The sequence below is a fragment of the Lissotriton vulgaris genome, chromosome 5, assembly GCF_964263255.1.
Source record: "Lissotriton vulgaris chromosome 5, aLisVul1.2, whole genome shotgun sequence".
Taxonomy (NCBI): Eukaryota; Metazoa; Chordata; class Amphibia; order Caudata; family Salamandridae; genus Lissotriton; species Lissotriton vulgaris.
This window is the reverse complement of record NC_141693.1, coordinates 1,774,162,966-1,774,188,047: the sequence shown is the minus strand read 5'-3', so window position 1 is coordinate 1,774,188,047 and position 25,082 is coordinate 1,774,162,966. Positions and strand designations below refer to the sequence as shown.

At 46.1% G+C, this 25,082-nt stretch overlaps 1 protein-coding gene across 2 annotated transcripts in view; it reads left to right on the top strand.

The window, feature by feature from the left end:
- PSME3 (proteasome activator subunit 3) overlaps positions 1 to 25,082 on the top strand; it is a 288,151-nt gene that overhangs the window by 48,564 nt on the left and 214,505 nt on the right. The gene's annotated exons all lie outside the window — the stretch shown is intronic.

Genomic DNA, 25,082 nt, shown 5'->3' with positions numbered 1-25,082 from the left:
CCAGGGTTCGAGCCTCGGTCGCGTCCACATCCTTTGATTATGGGCAAATCACTTAATCTCCCCGTGCCTGAAAGTGTAATGTAAATACGGTGCTCATGTGTAGCGCTCCAATACCTTTGGTTTGAGTTTGCGCTATATAAAATATTTAAAAAAAAAATAAATAAACTCTTACAATGACGGCGATGGCCTCTCCCTACTTCAAAGCAGTGAAGGAGATGAAGCACTGAGATTCTCCAACATGACAAGTGGAATCACTCTTATTTATGCGTCTGTTGCTCCGAATTGTCAAAATCTCGTCAGTCAGACAACACGTTTCAAGAGATGATTTCACTTAAAATTTGCCCAATCTTTTAAAATCACAAAGTAGTTAAATCACATGGCAAGGGCATCCTTTAGGGTAAAATGTGGGCCTCTCTGCATAGGGGGATCAAACCTCCCGCATTTGCCAGGACGGTTCCAGTTTTTCACCATACGTCCAGGCAGATTCCAGTAAATTTCACACATGCCCCTGTCTTTAGAGAGGGTGGACTGAACCCAGAGGGAAGTTAGTTTTCATGTGCTCCAGTACTTGAATTGTTAGCAGCCCTGATCAGGAAGCAAGTAAAATAACAGATGGTGCTGTGTAGATTTGCATTTACCTTTTGTCTGGGCACAGGTCCTAAAAAAACAAGCATTAAAAATGCAATAGGTCTCGCCTTTCATTAAGTTAAAGCCATTTGCTCTGCTATACAATGCCATTAGCAAAGCAAATGGCTTTAACTTAAAGACGAGACCTATTGCATTTTCAATGCTGTTTTGTTAGGCACGGGGAGATTAAGTGATTTGCCCAGAATCACAGGATGTTCAGCGTTCATACCCAGTTCCCCATATTCGAGGTCTGACGCCCTAGCTGTTAGGCCAACTTCTCTCCACAACTTGTAGTCCACGTTTCGACCCCAGAGAAATTAGCTAGGTGATTCCAGCCTTAGGGTAGGGTCCTCTTCAGGACAATGAGGATAGGAAGCACCTAGAGGCAAAAAAATGATTTGTGATTAGGGGGCATGGTGTCTAAAAAGGGGGAGTGAATGCAGCCAAACAAAGGGTAAAGTTTACCTTATTGAACATCCAGCGTGTATCAATGGGCTGGGCAGTCACATGAAAGTTGGGCTCACCAGAGCTCCTGCATGCAGAGCAAGCCCATATTAGAAAGTTAACTCCAGAATGAATCCCGACAGGACCGAGTTGGATTACAACCCCTGCTGTATGGGCACTTACTGTATAAGAAGGGGAGTATGGCCCTCCTAACGCGGTAGTGAACAGTTTGTCAATAGATCCTGAGCAGTTCCCAGATAAAATATGAAAGGGTAATAAAGGACAAAGGTTATGCGTCTGAGATATTCTGATGCAGTGTTTGCAATACAAATCTGCAAGATAATTCTGCATTGGGAACATGTCTCGGCACGTGAAGCTGAGATGAGCAAACGTGCATAGTTAAACATAAATGATCTCCATATGTTGTAGAGGAAGGAGGGTGAAAGGCACAGTGTGCCTTGGGGCTTATGGCCACTGACATCCCTTAAGTTAGATATAAATAAAATGACCTGCATGGTTGCACTCGTTGAATATAATGCATGGTGTGGTAAAAGACTTGTAATGTTGACGTATTAACAAGATTGCATGGAAAAGAGTAACGTGTAAACAATCCATTGTGGCTATCTGCTCATGGTGCGAGTTTGAAAATCAGCTTGGTAAAGGGACAGTAAACACTAATCATGCTGTTGCGACCTCACCTTTTGGATGCTACTGTCTGGCTTAATTTCTGCTGCTATAATGAGCTTGCGGTTCAACATCACGTCTATAAGCGCGGGTTGGAGCGAGCAGGTTGAGTGCAGCCACTGGATGCCTCCTGTAGTGTAATGAGGGGCGGAAATGCCTGGCTGCCGAAACGGAGAGAATGAGTTCTCAAGTGCTAGTGTTCAACACTGTTCCTAATCCTATGTGCTGTTAAAAAGCCGGATGGTGTGAACTGTTGGAACAATTTGGACGTTAGTACTGAGGGTACAGGATGTTGCAACAAATGCCAGGATGGTTGTATTAATCTTGGATGACTCTTCCATATCTTGAAATCTGCCTGTTGGACATTAATGACATGTAACATTGCCATACCGTGAATTCTTGATCATAAACATTTGCTATAGATGTTTCTATGTTGCATATAAAAACCTAATAAAAACCATATACAAACACAGTAGCAGATGGAAGGAAGTCACATAGATGAAGTTATTTAACCCTGAATTGTACATATTGGGCATTTATGACGTATGACGCGTTCATAACATGAAGTGTAAATCATTAATATTTATGCTTTCGATGTTGCTGTATACATGTTAATGCAGTAACAGGTGGTAGTCACATGAATAGGAGTACATGTTGAAACAGTACTGAAGTTTCAGTTCCAGGTGGTCATTACATGAACATTTTTAATGGTAGCATAGACATTGTGTGATGGATAGTGTATACATTAAAGATGAATAATATATCAAAGATCTTATTTAATGATAACGTGTAGGCACAGTGGCGGACTTGGGTGCACATTACTCAGTAACAAGCATGGAGAGTTGAGCATTGGTGCCATCCAGTTAGTTGAGCCCATGATTTTCTGTCCATTTTATGCATCCACTTGCATTCATGATGGAGTTAATAACAGAGATCAGACCACATGATCTCAGACGCTCTGCTTTTCTAAAGGTGTGTAGTGGGGGTACAGGGATCTCAAGATCGTCCTATATGAGATTCCAGTGTCCGTTAATGATCCTTTTCATTTCGTAACTTCTTGTGCAAAATGTCACATCATTCTTGATATGTCAGTATGACGTTGCTTGGGTGTGAATAGCGCATTTTGGTCATAGTACCAGGCTCTCTTTCTTGCCCTTTTTACTTGCATCTTAGGGTATCCTCGTTCGATGAAACGGATGATCAGATCGTCTGATTCTTTGAAATAGTCTTTGAGAGAACAGTTTCTTCGAATATGGAGGAATTGCCCAAAAGGTAGGTTGTCACACAGACCTAGTGTATGATTGCTGGAATATCTTACATGTTCCTCCCTGCTGGTTTTCTGTAGTGTAGTGCAGTGTTCCTCAATCTGTGGGGCGCGCCCCCCGGGGTGGCGCGACGCCATCCCAGGGGGGGGGCGCGCACTCCACCCTCTATTCATACCATTGTTTACCACATCGCAAGTCAGTTTTCCTTCTGGTATTTCTTTACCCATTTCAAATCGGGATTTTAGATTGGCCAGCTCCGGAACAGCAGCTTAATCAACACATAGGAACGTCACCATTGACGTTCCACCAATGAGGCGGCAGCAGCATAGATGCCAGGAAGTGCCGCGAAATTTGCTTGCAATTAACTGCTGCATAAATCAACTTGTTTCTTCACTCCTGCTGTTTGTTTCGTGCCTGCTGCCTTTTCTGCCTTGATTCTTCTTTGTGTGATGTGGGGGCTTTCCTGGTTTTAGGACCGTGCAGTGATTTGCTGGTCTCTTGACACCTTCGAAGATCTCCAACAGGTATGTGGAATAGGCTTTTATAATGGAATTTCGCACTAATATAGTGCTGGGCCATTTAGTGCTGCCCAGTTTTCGAAGTCCGTGGGGGAGGGGAGTGGGGGGACATGGAGGAGGTTCAGCGGTCACGGAGGGTTGGAGGGGAAATGTATGGGTCACGACGAGCCCATGCTTTTTGATTTCAAGGGAAACTTTGCCTCCCTTCTGGGAACCGTCCCAGGAATGGGTTAATTGATCTGCAGTGGGAGGCAGGGAGTCTCCTCTACTATGAAACCGAGAGCAAACGAACAGTTTACAGTGGACTATTACTTTGTGTGTTTCATGGCAGAGGAGACTCCCTGCCTCCCCCTGCAGTTGAAATGACTGTCTGTCCCAGTTTCTAAGCGCTTGGTGAAGTGGCATAACACAAAAAGTTGCCCCCCCGCCCTGCAGAATGTGTTGAGAGGCCCCAGAGTTTCACATATACCTATTGGTCTTGGGCTGAATGGGACGCCACCTGAATGGATGAGGGACCCCTTGCGCCGCAGGAGTTGCAGGGGGCGGTTTTGCGCCCCAGGCTTGAAGTTAAGCTGCTATAGTACTATTTAGTACAAAGTTAAGCTGCTTAGCCTGGGTGTATAATGTAGGTATGGACTGTTCCATTTGCTGGGTAGGAATGGGAAGCATTGGAGTTTAGCTAACTTCCAAAGTGCGTTCATGAAAGCTGAGATGGTCAAAGGATTTGCAAGATACAGTTAGAAAGAAAATGAGGAAGGAAATGCGTAAAGGTCTGCTGAAGGATATTTTGATGTCTGCTTGCTGAGTGAGTTAATCATTTCGCCCCTTAAGGTGGTGGTTAGAAGAAGAAAGTGTCCATACAGGCTGACTGACACCTTATCCTGGCCTGAAGCACAATCACTCCATGAATGAATGAGTAAATCTGCCAGCAAAACTGAACCGTGAAATACATGAACCTGCCTCAGGTAGTGGGGATGCAGTGAAGCTGACGCTGCTGCTGCTGAAACAGCCAAGTGCAGCATACATTCCACCTTTGCCTTGTTCTGGTTCACTCAGCAGGTGTAGTTGAAGGGCTGGAACAAGGGGAGACTGTTTCCAAAGGGATGTTCTGTGTCATGACTACTTTTATGGCAGTTGAGTACTTTCAGGCAATTGGTTACAATGACCTCAGGATCAGAACAGTTGATGCACTACTTCGACAAGTGCTCTTAGGAGGTATGTGAGGCAAAGGCTGGTGCAAGTATCCTGCAGGTGTTTGAAAAACACCGGAACATTTTTTGGCCCAGAGAAAACTAAGCCCTCAGACCAGCAGACGAAAGCTCAGCTCCTAATTAATGTGAAATGGTGAGTGAGTGAAGGGAATGGTGGATGGCAGTGGTTTAGTGAAAGGGTGAATTAAAGGGTGAATGGACGGATAATGAGAGGATGGATGGATGGGTGAGTGGGAGGATGGATGAGAGAAAAGGTAAATAGATGGATGTATGGGTGGATACATGAGTGAAATGCTGGATGGGTTGATAAGTGAAAGGGTGGATGGACGAAGGAAAGGGTGGACGAAGGAAAGGGTGGATCAGTGAGTGAAAGGGAGGGTAGATAGACAAAAGGATGGGTAGATGAGTGAAGGAGCGAAAGGGTGGATGGATTCATGAGTGGATGAGTAGATGGGTGGGTGGATGGAAAGCTGGATGATGCTTAAGAGAAAGGGGGATGGCGAGAGAAAGGGAGGATGGGTGGCTAAAAGGGTGAATGGGTAAATGGCTGGATGGATACATGAGTATACAGATGGATAGCATGAAAGGGTGGATGGAGGGATGGATGAGAAATGATGGATTGAAGGATATATGATGAATAGTTTGCAAATGGTGGAATATGTGTGGCGATGGATGGGCACACAGATGGAAGGACATTGTGAAATTAATGACTGGTGAAAGACTGAATGATTGACGAGAGAATGATTACACCCTGTAGCCCTCAGAACATTGACTTTCACATTTACATGAGTCATTGTCTTTATATAATGTGTGTGATGTAAAGCACTCCGACAACCTGCCGTACATACTAGGGATGAGTAGCACTATAAAAAATCAAATACACATGAGGGACGGTCTATGCGAAGATGAGGGGCTCTATTGGAGGGTGGTAGCAAGGCTGACTGGCCGCACAGAGTATCAGGCGCCTCCCTGAGAGGCTGGAAAGGTGGGGGCGGGTTTGTTACTGGGGCTGACATTGCAAAGTTCCTTGTATATCCAGCATTTGTATATCCAGCATTTTTTAGGCAACAATACAAGCAGCATTACTTATATTCAGGTGTGGTTCACCAGGGTCTGGTGACTAATGTACCTGCTGGAAGATTGAGTTTTGAGCTGTGTAATAAGCCTCTGTCATCTAACTACACCACTCACAAACCTGCTGTTAAGTAAACCCACTTATTGTGTTGGACATTATTTACCAGATCAGGCCGGGATATGAAGGTGGCCGTTGGTTATGTGTTGTATGAGATTCCAGAAATTTCTGTCAGGTGGGCCCGACATTTAAAAAAAAAAAAAAAAAAGCAGCTTCAGCCTTCAAAAGTTTGAAGACCTGGTGTAGTGGATAGGTGGTCATTGTCCAATTACATGGTAATGTCTAGAAAGTCCATGGTCTTATGCCAATTCATGGTAAATTGTATGTCTGGATCTGGTTTAAGCCATTCAAAGAAAGCTTGGAGGTCTGTTTCATCTACTGTCCAGATCAAAAGGGCATCGTCTATATAGCGGCGCCAACGTGTCACCCTGGTTTTATGGGGCTATGTCTGGTTGAAGATGAATTGTTTTTCAAAATAATCTGTGACTAGGATGGCCAGACCCGGGGCGAAGGCTGCACCCATAGCCACTCCTTTTGTTTGTAGAAAGAACTCTTTGAAATAGGAAGAAGTTATTCATCATAGCTACTTCAAGTAGTTCTATGATGAATTCCGTTTGGACACAAGCTGGTTGTATTCTTTTCTCCAGTGTCCATTCCATAGAATGTAATGCCAGTCGCTGTGGAATACTTGTGTAGAGGGACACAATATCCAATGTCACAAGTAATTGAGTCTCTTGGTCAAATACCATGCAAGTGATCAACCTGACTGACCGCATGCTGTCGCGTAAGTATGCCATTGTAAGTTCAGCAAGTGGCTTTTGGAAAAAGTCGATGTTTTTTACATACCGGTTCCAGGAGGGAGCCGCATCCGGAGTTCTTATGCACGTTGGGTAATGTGTAGATCGTAGGCAGGCGAGGTTGTTTGGTGTTGAGGTATTCAAACTCCTGGTCTGACACAAAAGCTGCTTGTTTAACTGTGCCTGTATTGAAGTGAATATGGGGAAGCACAAAGCAAACAATCCAGGATCCACTTCGAATCCTCGTCCCCGACGAAGACAAATGACCAGATCTCCCCACCCCTGCGATGACCGGAGTCATTCGGGATAGGAGAGCCCATAAGAATTGGACTTTTTTGGGCCTTGCTGGTTGACATAAAACACAGCCTGAGACTCGATGGATGAAGCAATGTGCACAGAAACCTAAGATAGAGCAGTGTGTCAGACAAAGAAGAATGCAAACCTAGGCATGTCAAGAAGCTGCTGCACATGGAAGAAATTTCGGCAACAAATTCAGACTCTAATGAGGGGGGCTTTGGGGGTGCACGGGCTGCTGGCTCCAAAGTAACTTTGGTGTGGTGGGGGTTAATCCTTCAGCGACGTAGGTACTCCACTCATTAAGCACATTAAGCTCTCCGCTCTTCCGAGGCCTTTTGACTGGCCTCTTCTAGGTATAATCTTAAAACCAAAGAGGGCAGAGCTTTCTCAGTCCTCCTTCCATAGATCTGGAATGATCTACCGGAGTACCTGCGAAAGGAATCTGCTCTCCTTTAAAAAGTCTTTAAAGACCCACCTGTTCAGAGAGACATTAGCATTGGCTTAGTGTCGCCCCGCTGCCTCTTGACCCGGTGACGCTAATGACCCGTTCTTTTTCTGGAAAGCGATTAGACCAGTGCTGATTTGCGCTATATAAAAATAACATAACATGTTACACAACTGATGTTTGTAATGCATTGTACTACTGTCTCTTGTCTGCTGGGTTAACTCATCACTTTGCTCTATGCTGGGTATGGTGGAATCCAGATGTCCTACCTTAAGCAGCTGTCAACTACACTGGGGTTCTAATGCCAGCCATACTACAGAAAATAAACAATAAAAACCTACTATGCACTTGAACTAAGAATCCATATGGGAGGCCTCACTGGCCCCTGGAAGTCCCGGCAGGCCCTGGCCAGCTTGAGCAGTCACAATATTTGCGGTGCCATCCTGTAAAAGACTTTCCTCAACGCGCACCCTAAACAGGCACAATACCAAATGAGCTGGCACATCATACATCGCATCTTACTCTGCATATGCCAGAGTGGTTGTCATTTTGATCTGCAAAAACCTTCCATTTAAAGTATTAACCCCTTCCAGGCTCATGACGAGCTGGGCTCGTCATGGTGTAGCCTCCTCGCACACTCATGACGAGCCCAGCTCGTCATGTAACATGGGTTTTTAGGTCTCGCCTGTCGATGCGCATGCGCATCGAGCAAGCGAGACTATTGCGAGTTATCCACTCTTTATCCAACTGCCAGGAATCGTGGCGATTCCTTGCAGTGCCCGTGACTTTTAAGGTCAATGCGCATGCGCATTGAGCTTATGCGCATGCGCATTGACCTTAAAAGTCACGGGCGCGTGCACGTCCGTCGTGTTTTACCCGCTCCGCCCCCTCCCGCCGTGTCGCATTTCTCCTCCCCCCCTCCCCTCGCGCCGTGTCGCATTTCTCCTCCCCCCTCCCCTCTCTTCCCTCCGTCTTGCTTGTTTCACATTCATCACCTTTGCCTTGATAACGTCAACCTTTTCTCCCAACCATTATACAACTGCCGAGAATCTTTGCCCTGCATCCCACAGTTAACCACCGTCCCCCGGCATCACAATCACTCCCCGGCCCGCACTCCTTCGTGCCCTCACACCCGTCCCCGCTGACTCTTGTTTGGTCTCCATAGTAACCCCGGACGGCGGAAGCACCGCCGTTTGTCACAAAGCTCAGGCCCCGCACAGCCGGGTACACACACACACAGCACCCTTTGAGCACAGCGTAGACACGGACACCCTCAACCAAGCCCTACCCCATCACAACCCCCTTTATCCCCGGAAACAAGGCCCGGCATCCCCGCGCCCGGCGGTCCGAGATCCGGTTTCCCAGAGCCCCCTTCACGGCGTCGCCATGCTGCACTCACCCGCACTCCGGCCACAGGGGCCCCGGCCTCGTCCGTCACCTTGGGGGACATGGAAGCCCAGAGCAGCACCAGCCCCAGGAACGTGCCGATCACCAGCACACTGCGCAGGAGGAAGCCCACCTTCAGCCGCATCGTCCGCTGCCTGCCCTCGGCCCCACTCGCTCCCCCCGGCTCGCAGCCTCGCTCCCTCCTCCGCCCCTCGGCTCTTCCGGATTACAGTCCGCTCCTTCCCCCGGCTCTGCTGCTCCCGGTGCCCGGCCGCTCTGCTGCGCGTCTCCTGCAGCGGTGCTGCCCCCTGCTTGCTCTTCTGCATACGATAAACTTTTCCGTCAGTGTGTGATCCGCGCAGCGCCTTTCTCACCCCAGCCCGGATCTTTCTCGCCCTTCTCTAGGGCAGCACCTCCCCTCCTCCTCCTCCTGGTCCCTCGCAGATCAGGATGTGTTCCAGGAAGTCCCCTTGGGCTGCTCCACGTGGCTGATTTTGCTGTTCCTATGTTGTCACTGTGTTGTCAACCCTATGCGAGACCCCTCCACTAGACTGCCGCTGCGGTTCTGCTCGCCCTCTTCCTAAAGCAAACAGATTAAATTGGTTAAGAAGGCGCCGGGTAGGCGCTGGAGGCAAACAAGGCGCTACCTGCCTCCTCGAGAAGAGCCCTGTTGACTGAGCGGCCAGGGCTCAGTGCAAGTCTGTCAGCGCCCGCCGCTCCTCCAGCCCTGCCCTCTCAACTACACGCGGATACGAACACAACCACGCACCCTCCAGCTCGGATTAGCCATAGTTTTAGCTGCTTAATCTCCCAACGTCCCTTCTCTTGTTTAAAGTTTCATCTCATACTGTCCACAACTATAGCTGCTTGCATGTCTGACAGGTGTAACAGTCATTACAGACCTTTTTACAGCAGGTGGTAGACGCTTGGTAACTCCCCACCCACCGTCATTTGAGGTATACGTACAAGTCCCGAATCTTGTCAACATTATGTGACCAAAAAGAGGGGGTTTCATGGTTTAAACTAGCCACTAATTAATATATTGGCGGCATCGCTGGAAATTCTATTACAAGTCCTTTGGCCCAATTAAGATCTTTACAAAACTAAATTTCTTTAACCCGGATCGAACGAATGGTTGTATTGGAGCAGATTAGGCTGCAGAGGTTTCATACTTGCCTCGCTCGACTGGTAGTTTAACTGGTCAGATGTAGAGTAATGTAAGTGATTTAATGAGGAATGTGCAATCGGAGTAATGAAGATTATCAGCAGGGCAACTGGAATTATGCAGCAGGAGAGGACCAAATTATGCTTCAGGGTTGACTAAATTGCAGCAAAAAAATAATTATGCAGCACATTTTGTGTTGGTATTGATTACCTCATTATTTTGGCATTTTTACACATGTTGACACTGTGGGCCAAGGCTTCACCTTATTAGTTCCACTTTAACACCCAAATAAGAAATAAGCAACAGAAAGACCACTAAACCTTTGCGAAAGGCCTCCCACTCACCCTCACTCACCCTCACTCACCCTCACTCACCCACCCTCACTCACCCTCACCCACCCTCACCCACCCTCACCCACCCTCACCCACCCTCACCCACCCTCACCCACCCTCACCCACCCTCACCCACCCTCACCCACCCTCACCCACCCTCACCCACCCTCACCCACCCTCACCCACCCTCACTCACCCACCCTCACTCACCCTCACTCACTCACCCTCACTCACTCACCCTCACTCACTCACCCTCACTCACTCACCCTCACTCACTCACCCTCACTCACTCACCCTCACTCACTCACCCTCACTCACTCACCCTCACTCACTCACCCTCACTCACTCACTCTCACTCCCTCACTCACCCTCACTCCCTCACTCACCCTCACTCCCTCACTCACCCTCACTCACTCACCCTCACTCACTCACCCTCACTCACCCTCACTCACCCTCACTCACTCACCCTCTCACCCTCACTCACCCTCACTCACTCACCCTCACTCACCCTCACTCACCCTCACTCACCCTCACTCACCCTCACTCACCCTCACTCACCCTCACTCACCCTCACTCACCCTCACTCACCCTCACTCACCCTCACTCACCCTCACTCACCCTCACTCACCCTCACTCACCCTCACTCACCCTCACTCACCCTCACTCACCCTCACTCACCCTCACTCACCCTCACTCACCCTCACTCACCCTCACTCACCCTCACTCACCCTCACTCACCCTCACTCACCCTCACTCACCCTCACTCACCCTCACTCACCCTCACTCACCCTCACTCACCCTCACTCACCCTCACTCACCCTCACTCACCCTCACTCACCCTCACTCACCCTCACTCACCCTCACTCACCCTCACTCACCCTCACTCACCCTCACTCACCCTCACTCACCCTCACTCACCCTCACTCACCCTCACTCACCCTCACTCACCCTCACTCACCCTCACTCACCCTCACTCACCCTCACTCACCCTCACTCACCCTCACTCACCCTCACTCACCCTCACTCACCCTCACTCACCCTCACTCACCCTCACTCACCCTCACTCACCCTCACTCACCCTCACTCACCCTCACTCACCCTCACTCACCCTCACTCACCCTCACTCACCCTCACTCACCCTCACTCACCCTCACTCACCCTCACTCACCCTCACTCACCCTCACTCACCCTCACTCACCCTCACTCACCCTCACTCACCCTCACTCACCCTCACTCACCCTCACTCACCCTCACTCACCCTCACTCACCCTCACTCACCCTCACTCACCCTCACTCACCCTCACTCACCCTCACTCACCCTCACTCACCCTCACTCACCCTCACTCACCCTCACTCACCCTCACTCACCCTCACTCACCCTCACTCACCCTCACTCACCCTCACTCACCCTCACTCACCCTCACTCACCCTCACTCACCCTCACTCACCCTCACTCACCCTCACTCACCCTCACTCACCCTCACTCACCCTCACTCACCCTCACTCACCCTCACTCACCCTCACTCACCCTCACTCACCCTCACTCACCCTCACTCACCCTCACTCACCCTCACTCACCCTCACTCACCCTCACTCACCCTCACTCACCCTCACTCACCCTCACTCACCCTCACTCACCCTCACTCACCCTCACTCACCCTCACTCACCCTCACTCACCCTCACTCACCCTCACTCACCCTCACTCACCCTCACTCACCCTCACTCACCCTCACTCACCCTCACTCACCCTCACTCACCCTCACTCACCCTCACTCACCCTCACTCACCCTCACTCACCCTCACTCACCCTCACTCACCCTCACTCACCCTCACTCACCCTCACTCACCCTCACTCACCCTCACTCACCCTCACTCACCCTCACTCACCCTCACTCACCCTCACTCACCCTCACTCACCCTCACTCACCCTCACTCACCCTCACTCACCCTCACTCACCCTCACTCACCCTCACTCACCCTCACTCACCCTCACTCACCCTCACTCACCCTCACTCACCCTCACTCACCCTCACTCACCCTCACTCACCCTCACTCACCCTCACTCACCCTCACTCACCCTCACTCACCCTCACTCACCCTCACTCACCCTCACTCACCCTCACTCACCCTCACTCACCCTCACTCACCCTCACTCACCCTCACTCACCCTCACTCACCCTCACTCACCCTCACTCACCCTCACTCACCCTCACTCACCCTCACTCACCCTCACTCACCCTCACTCACCCTCACTCACCCTCACTCACCCTCACTCACCCTCACTCACCCTCACTCACCCTCACTCACCCTCACTCACCCTCACTCACCCTCACTCACCCTCACTCACCCTCACTCACCCTCACTCACCCTCACTCACCCTCACTCACCCTCACTCACCCTCACTCACCCTCACTCACCCTCACTCACCCTCACTCACCCTCACTCACCCTCACTCACCCTCACTCACCCTCACTCACCCTCACTCACCCTCACTCACCCTCACTCACCCTCACTCACCCTCACTCACCCTCACTCACCCTCACTCACCCTCACTCACCCTCACTCACCCTCACTCACCCTCACTCACCCTCACTCACCCTCACTCACCCTCACTCACCCTCACTCACCCTCACTCACCCTCACTCACCCTCACTCACCCTCACTCACCCTCACTCACCCTCACTCACCCTCACTCACCCTCACTCACCCTCACTCACCCTCACTCACCCTCAACCACTCACCCTCAACCACTCACCCTCAACCACTCACCCTCAACCACTCACCCTCAACCACTCACCCTCAACCACTCACCCTCACTCACCCTCACTCACCCTCAACCTCATGCTAAAGATTTACAAAAAAAACCATAAACAATTCTAAAAGCACTAACTCTAATGCTGCGAGACCTATTGCATTTCTAATGCTTGTTTAAAATCTCAGCATACGGCCGTAATTACTATGGCACCCATGAGGTTAAAGAGTAAATATAACCAAGCAGGCAGTTTCAGTATATTGCATGGTACTCTAAAGGGCTTTCTAATAACTATAATTAATATTCCCCAGGCATAAACAGCACCTCTTTCGATCAAAAGCTGTTTTTCTGAAGTTATTTCCCTAGATCCCCAATCAACTATACATGGGGAGGTTAAGGTCTTGAATGCAATTACCGACACTGGCTTAAATAGATTCTATCTTGATGACCTCCTTTTGGCTTATGCAAAAGAAACAAACAATTGATGGACGGAATGCTGGACAATGCTAACGTTCACCCCCAGTCACAAGTATCTGGGTTTAATCAATCATTCTTTTGCTCGCCATACCACCCCAGTTTGGGCCCAGCCATAAGTAAATCACTCTTGACCCTGTTCCTTGTAGGAACAGTCCAGGCCAAACTGCCAAGCCAGGTCCTCCCTGGACAGGAACCTGCATTCTGGGACTGGTTTCAGGGCATCACCCTTCATCAGCCAGGCTAGCTTGATATGGCTGGGTTCAAACTGGAATGGCATGGTGGGCAAAACAACGATGGATTTAAGCACAGATTGCAGTACTGGGGTGAATGTATGACGTTGTTCTGCATCCTGTCAATCAATTGTTCTATTTGCTCCTCCATTGGCTGGCACAACTACTCCTAATGGAAGAAAGTAACCTAGTAGACATATGGCAGGTGCAGCTTTCGCACAACATTGAGAGTGCATGTTTTGCTGGCACGCAATCCTCTTGATCACCAATACACCACTGGCTGGATAGTAAAGACATTGGCTCCTGGACATTGTCAACAGAACACCTGTACGGAACCCTGTCAGACCATGCTCTGGTCCTCTTAAAGGTTAACTTCCTGAGCCTGTGGTGCCTTTGCCTGGACTCTGCCACCCTGTTCTCTCAGATGTAGCCTTCAAGGCTGAAATTGCAACTACCATATACTTTTCCCTCCGAGCACTGTGTGCAGCACTAGTACTCTACAGAGGGTGTTCACGGTGGTGGTCCATGGCATTTGCATAGGCAAGCAGTTGAGTAGCCTTAAATCTTCAGTACTCCACTTCACTGACCTCAAACAGGTCATCTGTGCACTCGAACAAAACTACTAATGCAGGACACTGTACTGCTGGTGAAGCTCCATACCAAGCAAGAGTATAGGGAAGCTGCAGATAAGATTAAAGTGTATCAGACTGCTTGGCTATGCAAGTTAACGCCTTTTGATGGAGGCTCATGTTAGGCAGTATGCTAAAGGAGTTACCCCGGGAAAAACTCCGGCACATGTTTCGTTGGCCTCTGGTCGGCTCTGACCTAGAAATACACTGAGAAGACTGTTTAATCTCCCAAAGAGCTGGTGATGTTTGGACTGGCCTCTCAATCAGATCCTCGCAAAGTACACCTAACCTTGTTCCTGGACATAGGGCTGCGTGCCTTGTCCATACCATGACCGCTTACACTCAGTGGAAGAAATGGTGCATGTGACTTGAAATCTCCTTACAGACAAGGGTCCTAGGACCAATGGGCGGACAGTGCAATTCCTTAATGAGTATGTCCAGCTGTTGGCCACCTTGAATTCTGTGCAAGACTTGGAGGGCTATAATAATGTTGAAGCCTGATAACCCCCTCTCGATAGTTGCAATAGCTGATAACTCCTGTTGCTGCTTAACATAGACAAAAAATATTGTGGCCAAATTATTGACCAGGAGTCTGTTTCCATTACTGCCTAAGCTAGTTTGTCTACGATCAGTCAGGCTTTATCCCTGGGCGTTAGACTTCATGTAACCTTTGTACCGAATCTGCTGGACTGCATCACATTAATCCTTTATTATACGTGGTGACTTTACTACTGGATGCCATCAAGGCCTTCGACTCACTTGAATAGCATTATCCCTTTTGGATATTGGAGCGTATGGGCTTCAGGGCAGCCTTAATGAAGTGAATAACCCTGCCATACCACCAGATGGTAGCTTGCGTTTGATTAAATGATCTCCTATCTGCTCAAATCCAGATTACTCGAGGCACCAGAAATGTCTGGCTGTTGCCCATTTTGTTTGGCGTGGCCATGGAGTTACAAGGCTGTGTGGCACAACTGCCAATATCACTTTGAAGGAAGGCTTAACAATCACGCTCTCTGACTCCTATTGGCGCTATACACAGATGGGTGTGTCATCTCTGGGGTGTGGAATTTTTAAATGAATGTTCTTGTCCAAGGGACAAAATGTTACTAAATTCTAGTTGTCCTATAAAGAAGGCAACTTGTCTGACATACTACCAATATCAGTTAGCTGGTGTCAAAAAAGGAATACGTTGCAACTGGAAATATGTGTTTGCAGTTTGGGGAGGTGTTTTGGGGTGTTATTTTTTAAAAGAAACATTGAATCCGTTTTTTTTCCCCTTAAGTTTTAACCCAAGAACATTTCTGGTATAGAGATCATATTGTCTGTGCTCTACTGATATAGAAGTTCTTCCCTAGAATTGGAACCTATAGTACAAAGGTTACATAAAGATAAATGCAGTAGGTGCATTAACCTACTTATCAATACACTGATTGTAATCCGCGATCAAGAAATTGTTTTCAAGGTGCATAACTTACTGAGCTATCACTATGGTATTGTAATATGTTACTAATGCCTGGAGCACGCAAACATTTGAAATGAAAGTGCAGTCCATCATAATTGAAGGATGGAATGAAAACGTGTTTATTCTTAATATTAGTAAAATGGATTGATTTCTAACAGTGTAGTTGTGTTTGAGCTTTGATGTTTAACAAAAATATTGATCAATCCTTCAGTTGAGCGGTTTATACACATGATGTAATTGACTGGGATGAAATTGTTGTTTTAGATGAGATCAGCACGTTTAATCTGAAACTACTTACTTCCTCAGGGCTGCTGTAGTGTTGCCTCAAAAGCTGCTGCCACACGGAATATTTATCAATTAATATAGATGAAAGTCGATAATGTACGAGTAAGTCACAGGAATATAGTTTTGCTGATGCAGTGTAATTGATCCGGTAATCCAAGATGAAAAGGTGTCACAAATGTAAACCATTCATAAAATAAACTCATATCTCCCTTGATAAGGGGTGTCTTTGTGCTAATATATACTCCAGGAAATAGTGGCACGTTGTAGAAGTCCTTACTTTTTCAGTTGACTTGTTTGCACCTCCTAGCAGCAGGGGTTTAGTCTATTGCACTGCGTTTTATGGCCTGCCTTGTTCTGACCACATCTATTGGGGGGTACTTGTGCTTTTGTATTTCTTATACGGTTGACTTTTTTACAATATTGTAATATATGATATTAAGGGATAGACAGCACTCTGTGTATAGTTCGTCGATTAAGACCCATCACTTGCAAACTAAACAAGCCTCTGTGCATCCTGTTATGAATCCACTGAACCGTCTCTCGAGGGTTAGTATAAGTGAACTGTAGATTACAGCTAGCAGTCTGTGACTGGCAAGTCCATTTGGCATCTGACTCTGATGTTATCCAACAACATGCAGATTGTGTTCTTTACTAATTTATAATGTCCATTCTTTTCACTTTTTCTGTCCCTTTTCTCTCGTTCACTGGCCTGTGGTTTCTCATTTCCTATTTCGATAACCTTTTTAATTCTCATTACTTTTTCTCTTGTTTTTATACATTACTTCCCTTAGTTTCATGTAGTCTGTCGCCTCTCCTAATTCACTCACTTGACTCAATTCCCATCAATGGGAATGTGCTGGCGAAGTGAAGAGCAGACTCGTCCAGGAGCAGACCATTTCAAGGAGTACATTTTAAAGCGCTCTATAGAAGGCAGAGGCCTGGAAGTGCTCCTGAGACATACACATTTTCAAAGATGCATTTATCCACACACTGAAGGGACTTCATCAGATGCTTAATATCTGCAACACGGCTAATGCAGATTCGCACACGCTATGTGCACATAAGGTCCTGCAGAGACCATCTAGACAGACCACCTCCTGAAATGACACCCACCGTGCAAACATTCCTGCCTGCCGTCCACACACAACTTTTAAATGTATCAACACGCACTCTATAGACATATGTACATCCACCCCTGTGTGCTTACTCACAATATGCAGTAAAAGACATACACCCATCGAGTCCCTGCACTGCGCACTTTACTCAGTATCTCTAACTGACTGTGGCACAAATCATTTAGAACACAATCTTCTTATACTTCAGGGATACATAACCTGGAAATCCTTCCCTCCCCAATACTTAGTGTTATACATTCCCTTCAGTGGGCTGACTCTTCACCTTTTCCAAGTGACTCCATACTGGAGTCTCACAGGTTGAGCGAAATATTTAATCACGGATTTATTGCAGTTTTTCACTTTCAAAATGGGGTATAAGCCGGGCACACTGAGGCATCTGATTCTTTTTCGCTAGCCATAACGCAGGTGGCGGCGTGGTCCAGTTTATTGTTTACATTTGTAGAATACAGAGCTTATTATACTCTAAAGCGCTTTGTGCATACTGAGACTGCTGCATAATGCTGAAAGACACAAGCTGATATAGGGGATGTGAGGCTGATGGCATACGATGGATCTCTGCATTCTTCAGATCTGTGGGTGCAGAAAGGCTACCACAATAACGATGGGCATTGAGTTGAAACAGGGACAGCTACACTCCATCCTCCATCCCCTCCAGCCTTCTACCCCACGCTCTAGAGCTGAGTTTTTCTTTTATTTTTTTACCCTTCTCCTTTGCAGCAACATCGGGGCTCCTAGTTAACTAGCGTGTTTTTGGGGAAACGCAGGATGAAATGGTTCCTGAATCATGCCAATAGCAGTACATGGGCCACCCCCAGGCTCTATTAACCAATGGAAGTTAACATGCTAGTCTAGGAAGCGACCTTATGTTTTCCCCAGCCCACTCTGTTCTAGGGCCAGTCCTCCAATAAGAGGCCTTTGCAGATGTCCAATGGGCTTGTGATTTGTTAAAGCCATCCTGATTGGCTGTGAGTACCAAAGTTCCTCAGATCATCCCTTTGTAGTGTGATTTAATGTCTAGTTGTCCGTGGTACGAACTAGAGCCAGTTTCTCCAAGTAGCCCGTGAGCTACTGGTAGCTCTCGGCTACCTTTTTAATTGGCTCGTCTATGTGCATCCAACCATTCTAAATTAGAACCTTTTGGCTAGTTGACTTATAACATGTATGCCAAGATTGTGTATTTTCAAAGCTTATAAGGTGATGTTTGGAGAAAAACGGCAGAATTTCCAAAATATTTCTAACACTTTTTTTTTTTGAGTGAAACCATTTTGTAAGATTTTTTTAACACCTTGGCTGCTAGGTGTTTTCCCCCTCCTGTGCTGGATTTTGCCATTTTGCAGTTCCCATGACGAGCTCAGCTCGTCATCAGCACACAACACTCGTGGGTGATGACGAGCTGAGCTCGTCATCAGCATCGAAGGGGTTAATATGACTTTCATGTCACGGCTATTGTAACTGTGGCTGTAGAGGCATTTCAATTTGACAGCCTTTTTAGGGCAGCTCATGCACTGCTCTGCTAGGCATGCTGTATTCGCTCTGCCCACTCTCCGCCTAATATGTATTATATATATATATATATATATCCGCACAAATCTTCAAACCTCCACTGCACAGCGGCGAGAGAAGAGACAGACCCCACGCTTTCCAGGCAAGATGTTTTATCTAGTTCTCGTGCCTTCCAAAATGCAACGTTTCGACTACTGACGTAGTCTTGTTCACACACCACATTGCACAAGGTGGAAACTTTTTTTTATATATCTTTTGCAGTGAAGACACACCCATCCGGGTCCCACCTCCAAACATGAGTCACATGTTTAGAAATTTTAAAACAGGGCCTTGATTAAAGGCACAGTACATTGTAGCGCCATATTGATGTGACAATGTTGCAATCCAGAGTAAAGACATTTGTGTCTTAACATATTTACATAGGTCATTCTGTATAAATAATCATATATACAGTGACGTTTTGACTGGATGTTTAAAATAACCGCATGAATGCGTAAATATTTAATTATGAAAGTTGACTAAGAAACATAATCTGCATGAATGCGTATTATTAGTCGCATTATTTACATTATTAATAACATGCTGGTTGTCTGTGTAAACCGTATCATTTTATCTATGGATTCCTTATATATATATATATATATATATATATATATATATATATATATATATATATATATATATATATATATATATAGTTATTCAAAAACAATGGTCTCAGACAACTTTTACTCAAGATAAATAAATCAAGTGAATATTCAAAACCTTATCTTAGTTGTGGGACATGTCCAACAGATCAGCCCAACACATTCAATGAATGTTTGTATACAACCAAACAAAAAGCAACAGCAATAGTTATAGATTCAGGGCAATTTTAATTCATTGCAGTCATGGCTATCTCAATATATATAAAAAAATGTTTTGGTTGCCCAAAAGAAGAATGTGCAGAAAATTGAAATGTAGAGTGCTAAAATAGAAAAGTAGAAAAGGAGCATAGAGTAAAAAAAAATTGAAACTTTTTTTTATATACATGCAGTAAATTCGCACAATATACAATTTCCAAATGGCCTGGCGTGTAGTATAGATTCTAAATACTTTTTTATGGAGACATTGCTTCCAAGTTTATATTGCACAAAAAGGTGTGTAACACCATTCAGGACAGATTATACAGCGTCGACGTTTCGACTCGTCTTGAGGCCTTAAGGCAAATTAGACCGTGGCCATGCGAGTCTTCATCAGGACTACAAATGTGGGCAGCCAGAAGAGTAGCACAATCCCTAAAGGAAGTAGGAGACAAGGTGGTAATGTTTTCACTCTTGTTCACGGAATTAGGAAATTAATACCTTTTTCCATAAGTTTAGTTTATTAAACCAAGTGTTGCAGGCTCAAGGTCTCTGCTTCAGTTCTCATGGAGATTAATTTGGTCCCGTTATCTAACCACCAGGCAGCCCCTTCAATCGGCCAGCTGGAAGATTAAATCGTAGTTTCTAGGGTGAATGGAATCTGCCCATCGGCTTCCGGTGCAGGTCGACTCCCAAGTGAGTCCTCGGTAGATCCCAAGCGCTCTGCGTTTAGTCCAGAGTGTGTCTAAGCCTTCGGCTTGTGCCATTGTCCTTTTGTAAATGCTGGCTTCTGATGCGTAAATAGGCTTGTTAGTCCCTCCTTAGTACCGCCTTCTCTTCATTTGTAACCTCCTATGAGGACTAGCCCTTTTACTTCTGTTACATAGTATGTCGTATTTAATCTGTAAGCACTATTTTCTTTCTTGAGTTTCTCCTACTGCAGGTACGACATGCTTTCCTGCAACATTAAGCACGCCATGCATGCTTTCACTTTCGAAGAAGCCCGGGACAATAGCAGCCGCTTCTTTGAAGTCAAATATGTCTCGCATTTACAAGAGTTTCTGCTATTGGCGTTGTAAATGATAATGCCTTTCATGTATGTTAATTATCAAAACAGATTTACAATGCCAATAGCTTAAACTATCAAATGCGGGATCTTTTGCATTGCAAATGCTTGTTTTTACGTTACTGCTGGCAGCTTTGTCTAGTGCACTGAGGTGATTACTGATGGTAACCATGCATATGTTTCCACTTATGTAATTTTTTAACAATAGTTGACGATTTTCATTGAGCATAAGTAGCTCTTACTACTTAATGTTGGCGACTCCTGAACTAAACATTAGATCTTCTTGTCCCCTATGGCAATCTACTTGGTTGGGGTGCCAGTTGATATAAATCCCTACCTTCCCCCCCCCCCCCCCCCCCCCCCCCCCCAGGTGTGTGTGTGTGTGTGTGTGGTTATATCGATAGATCATTCAGAGGACAATATCTCCTCTCTCAAGAGAATCTGTTTCTGGGTGTATCTATCCGGCCTTACTATTACCTCGGTAAAAATGTAAATTGATACTTGTATAGCGCACTACTCACCCCCTAGGGTCTCAAGGCGCTTGTACGAATACCGCTGTGGAACCCATCCCGGCTTTCCCTGTGAGGCGTCCACTCCTGGGCACCTCCAAGGTGGAGGCCAGGCATCCTTCGCGTTGTGGGGGCCGTTGTGGAGATTAAGCAAGCTATTGCCCAGAGTTGCAGAGTGGGACTCTATGATTACAATAGGCACTGAGGCGAGAATTATCAGATCCGTGGAATTTTGAGCCCAAGACCCGCCGAGGTGGGGAATTGAACCCTGGTCCCGGGCTAAACCTCTGCATCAGGGTCTGCCGCTCTAATCATTGAGCCACACTTCTCCACAGTCTATAATCCCTACCTGCACAGAGAGCCTACTGTGGTACAGTTATGGCGCAGGAATCAACAAACATTGCGTGGAATATACATTTGATTAGTTATTGGTGTTTTTTGGGCAAAGATGATAAATCTGGTTTGTAAATGTTGATATGCTCACCTCCTTGTCCCTTTTTATATTTTCATGTTGTAATTCTTTGATGCGGCCAGGCCTTGCGACTAACCGCATGCTGTGCAAGGCTAATGGAGATGTGCAGTGGATGTAGAGTGCTTGTATGGGGTTAGGCGCAAGACCAAGTCAAAGGCTGTGTGTGTGTGGGCAGTTGGGTCCAGTGAGGGGGTTGGGCAGGCCCCTGCAGCTATCTGCACGCTGTGTATGGCCAGAGTCTGTTATCAGCATGGGGTACTCAGTTGAGCCAACCCATGCTGTTATGGGGGGATAGGGGGGGACCAACTGCCCCTCCTGTTACCTCCGGTATGTCCAACAGAGCATGTATGCTGTAAGGACTTCGGAGGTCATATCCCATTTTCTCCGCCCCTCTACAAATGCGTATCCTGGTGCACAACTGCGTGGGTGATGAAAGTCCCCTTGGCTGCTGGGGGCCAAGACGCCCACATGTTACTTCCAGAAAGTCCCTTAGAGCGGGATTCCTGAGAGCTGATCGGAGGTACCACCCCCTTTCTCCACTGTTCTGCTAACGTAACTACTAGTTAAACAAAGATAGAAATTCACTTAAAAATAAACGACCGTTACATGGATGTTATAGTTGGGAGATTGTACTCGTACAAAACTAGTGAAATCAGCAGTTCTAGTTACCAGAGGCGATATGTGTAGAACCAAGGTTGACTTATTTAAAATCATGAGACTCCTTAAACTGAAAAAACATTTGCACTCTCTCTGTGCCAATAAAGACATAAGCACACCACAACTCAATTTTTCATGTGATGATTTGACTATACAGGATGTGTTTGACACAAGATTATTACTGCCAATATCTGAATGTGAAGGGAACCAATGACTATGTATAGGGTTCAGTGACCTTTATGTTCAAATGAACCTGAGCGTTGGCAGTGGCCTGAACGCTAAATCTAGATGGACCTCACAGCTGCTGGCTAGCAGCAATATTGATATTTTCCACAAACTGGTCATGTCTGATCTGGATAAATTGACTATTTGCTACATGGTTCACCTTTCAATCAAGGTGATTTGACCATACTTGCGTATATACTGACCATCAGTTTATATAAGGCCCTACCTAACTCTAAAGTGTGGTTTGTAAACATCTGATTCCTTGATCAATTCAGTGTTTAGTGTATCATGCTTTACTTTTCCATATATTCTATGGTGTTGAAATAGGTGTCATGACTCTTACTCCCATCTAAAGTATAAAGGAAATTGAATTTGAGGTAGGGGGGGGGGTGGTCACATCCTGTGCATGTACAAAGTAAGCAAAGAGCCACTCACTTTGATAACGGCTCCAAGCAACTGTACAGAGCCAAACAAAATATGGCTCTGTACTCCCTACAGTACAAACCCTTTGGCTGCCAGTTTATAGTAACAAATTATGGATGAGAGAAGGGCATTGTCTGCAGTTAAGGTCATATTTGTGTCCATGTGTTAATGCTGTTCAAACCTGTATATATGGTTCATTAATGTGCAAATGTGCACAAATGTTTTCAAAGTTTAGCAATATGAAGCTTTGTATAATGCTGCCAAAATTCTCTCTGGTTGGATGCAAATATTTGCAGAAGCTTGATAGCAAGATTGAGGAGTCTTTGCTTTCAAAATAAATTGTTCACGAAAAATGCAAGTAGGAAAAAAACATTTAGCTAAGCTACTGTTAACTTTTAGGTACCATTTCTTTACAGCATCATATAGTAAAATGTGTTGATGCATGCTAGTATTGCCCAAAGAAGATTCATAATGGAAAATCAGTGTAACCAGTTTCAATAAGATTATTGGTAACTTAAAAACAAACCAGCATTGTCCAAGCCAGCAAGTCTTAAATTGGTGGTCAGCCTTTTGTTTTTGTCAATGTGTGACATGTTTTGGCATGGTTTATGTACAACCTTATTGATGTTGGAGCTGCTGGGACCTCACCATTATAACACACTGGCAAACACAAAAATAGTTTCTGGTCTCAAAGCACACATCTCCTCAGTAGTTGAAGGCACTGAACTAAACTACGTTGTGTGCCGATATGCTTCTTGTAAAAGTGCAAAAGGATGTCCCTAACAGTGAAGCCAGCTAATAGAGAAAGATACAGAATTTACACAAAGTCATGGTTAATGCCAGACCTAATTAGAGGCCAAATTATTAAAGAAAGTCTCAAAAGAGCACCCATGGTATATGTCCTTGCATTAAGTGCAGATAAACAACTGAATCTACAAGTTTACAGTAGTAGGCTAAGAAATAGTACTCCTAGAAAATATTTGTCAACTGCATTTTAGCATGAGCAAATATGCATGACTAGATTTGCTCACACAAAAATGTGTGTTTTCAAGTTCACTTTCCTTGCAACCACTTTTTTCCAAACCCTGGAAGAAGTTTCACATCTGCCATTGAGGAGTAAAGTTCCAATCTTTCTCAGTATGGGAAAAGATTAGAGAAGAGTGAAAAACATGCAAGTTAGTAGGTTTGCACAGAACCTGGTTCTTTTGCTTACCTCTACCTTCAGCCCCAGTATGCAGATCTGGGGAAACATGGCAACGTAAGGGAATGGCTCATATTCAAACCCTACTTTGGTATGAGCCCTGGCCTAATCGGAGAGGTTATATCGGAGCTCTTATATAATGGGATTGGTGCCATAATTCGCCGCATTACATGTAACAAAAGGGACAAGTGGATTTTGCTACAGGGCAAGTAGATTTATGAAGCAACCTGCCCATGGACGTAGATATGTTAATAAATTCCACACCCCTTTAACTTCCACCACTGCAAAAAATGTTTAGTCAAAGGATCATGGGTCTTTTTTCCGTGCCGTTACAAACCCTACTCCCCTCTGCACCATTCCACTCCCACCCCAGTGATCGAAAAATCCACTCACTATGGTGAGCCAAATTTAATCAGGATGAGCTATTTTTAGGGCCTACCCCACCTTTCTGGTGAGCTGACAACAGGTGTTCTGATTGCTCACAAAGTGAATGAGCAATAAAAATGCCTTTAACCCTTTCCGTGCTGCGAACGTCCAACGGTCGTCGTGTGCACTACCTCGCTGGTGCTGCGCACGACCGTTGGACATCCGAATCCCGTTAGCGCGATCGAACGTCCGCACTGGGGCGGAATGTTCGACGCGCTAAACGGGTTAAATCTTAACTTGTCTCATTTGCTCGCTTTCAGAGACAGGTCAATTTGTCTTCCACATTTACTTCTCTTTCTGTGGCTGAAGTTAGAGGATTTTGTAAAGTGAACTGTGACCATCCCGTTTAGACCAGTTCATAGGTCAAGTACATTATAGTTGGGTCAAGTAGATTATTTAAGTTTCTAAACCTACAGGTCTAACATTTTAATGATTTTACAAGCCGTGCCCCACACACGTGTGATGAGCTCATCTACCAAA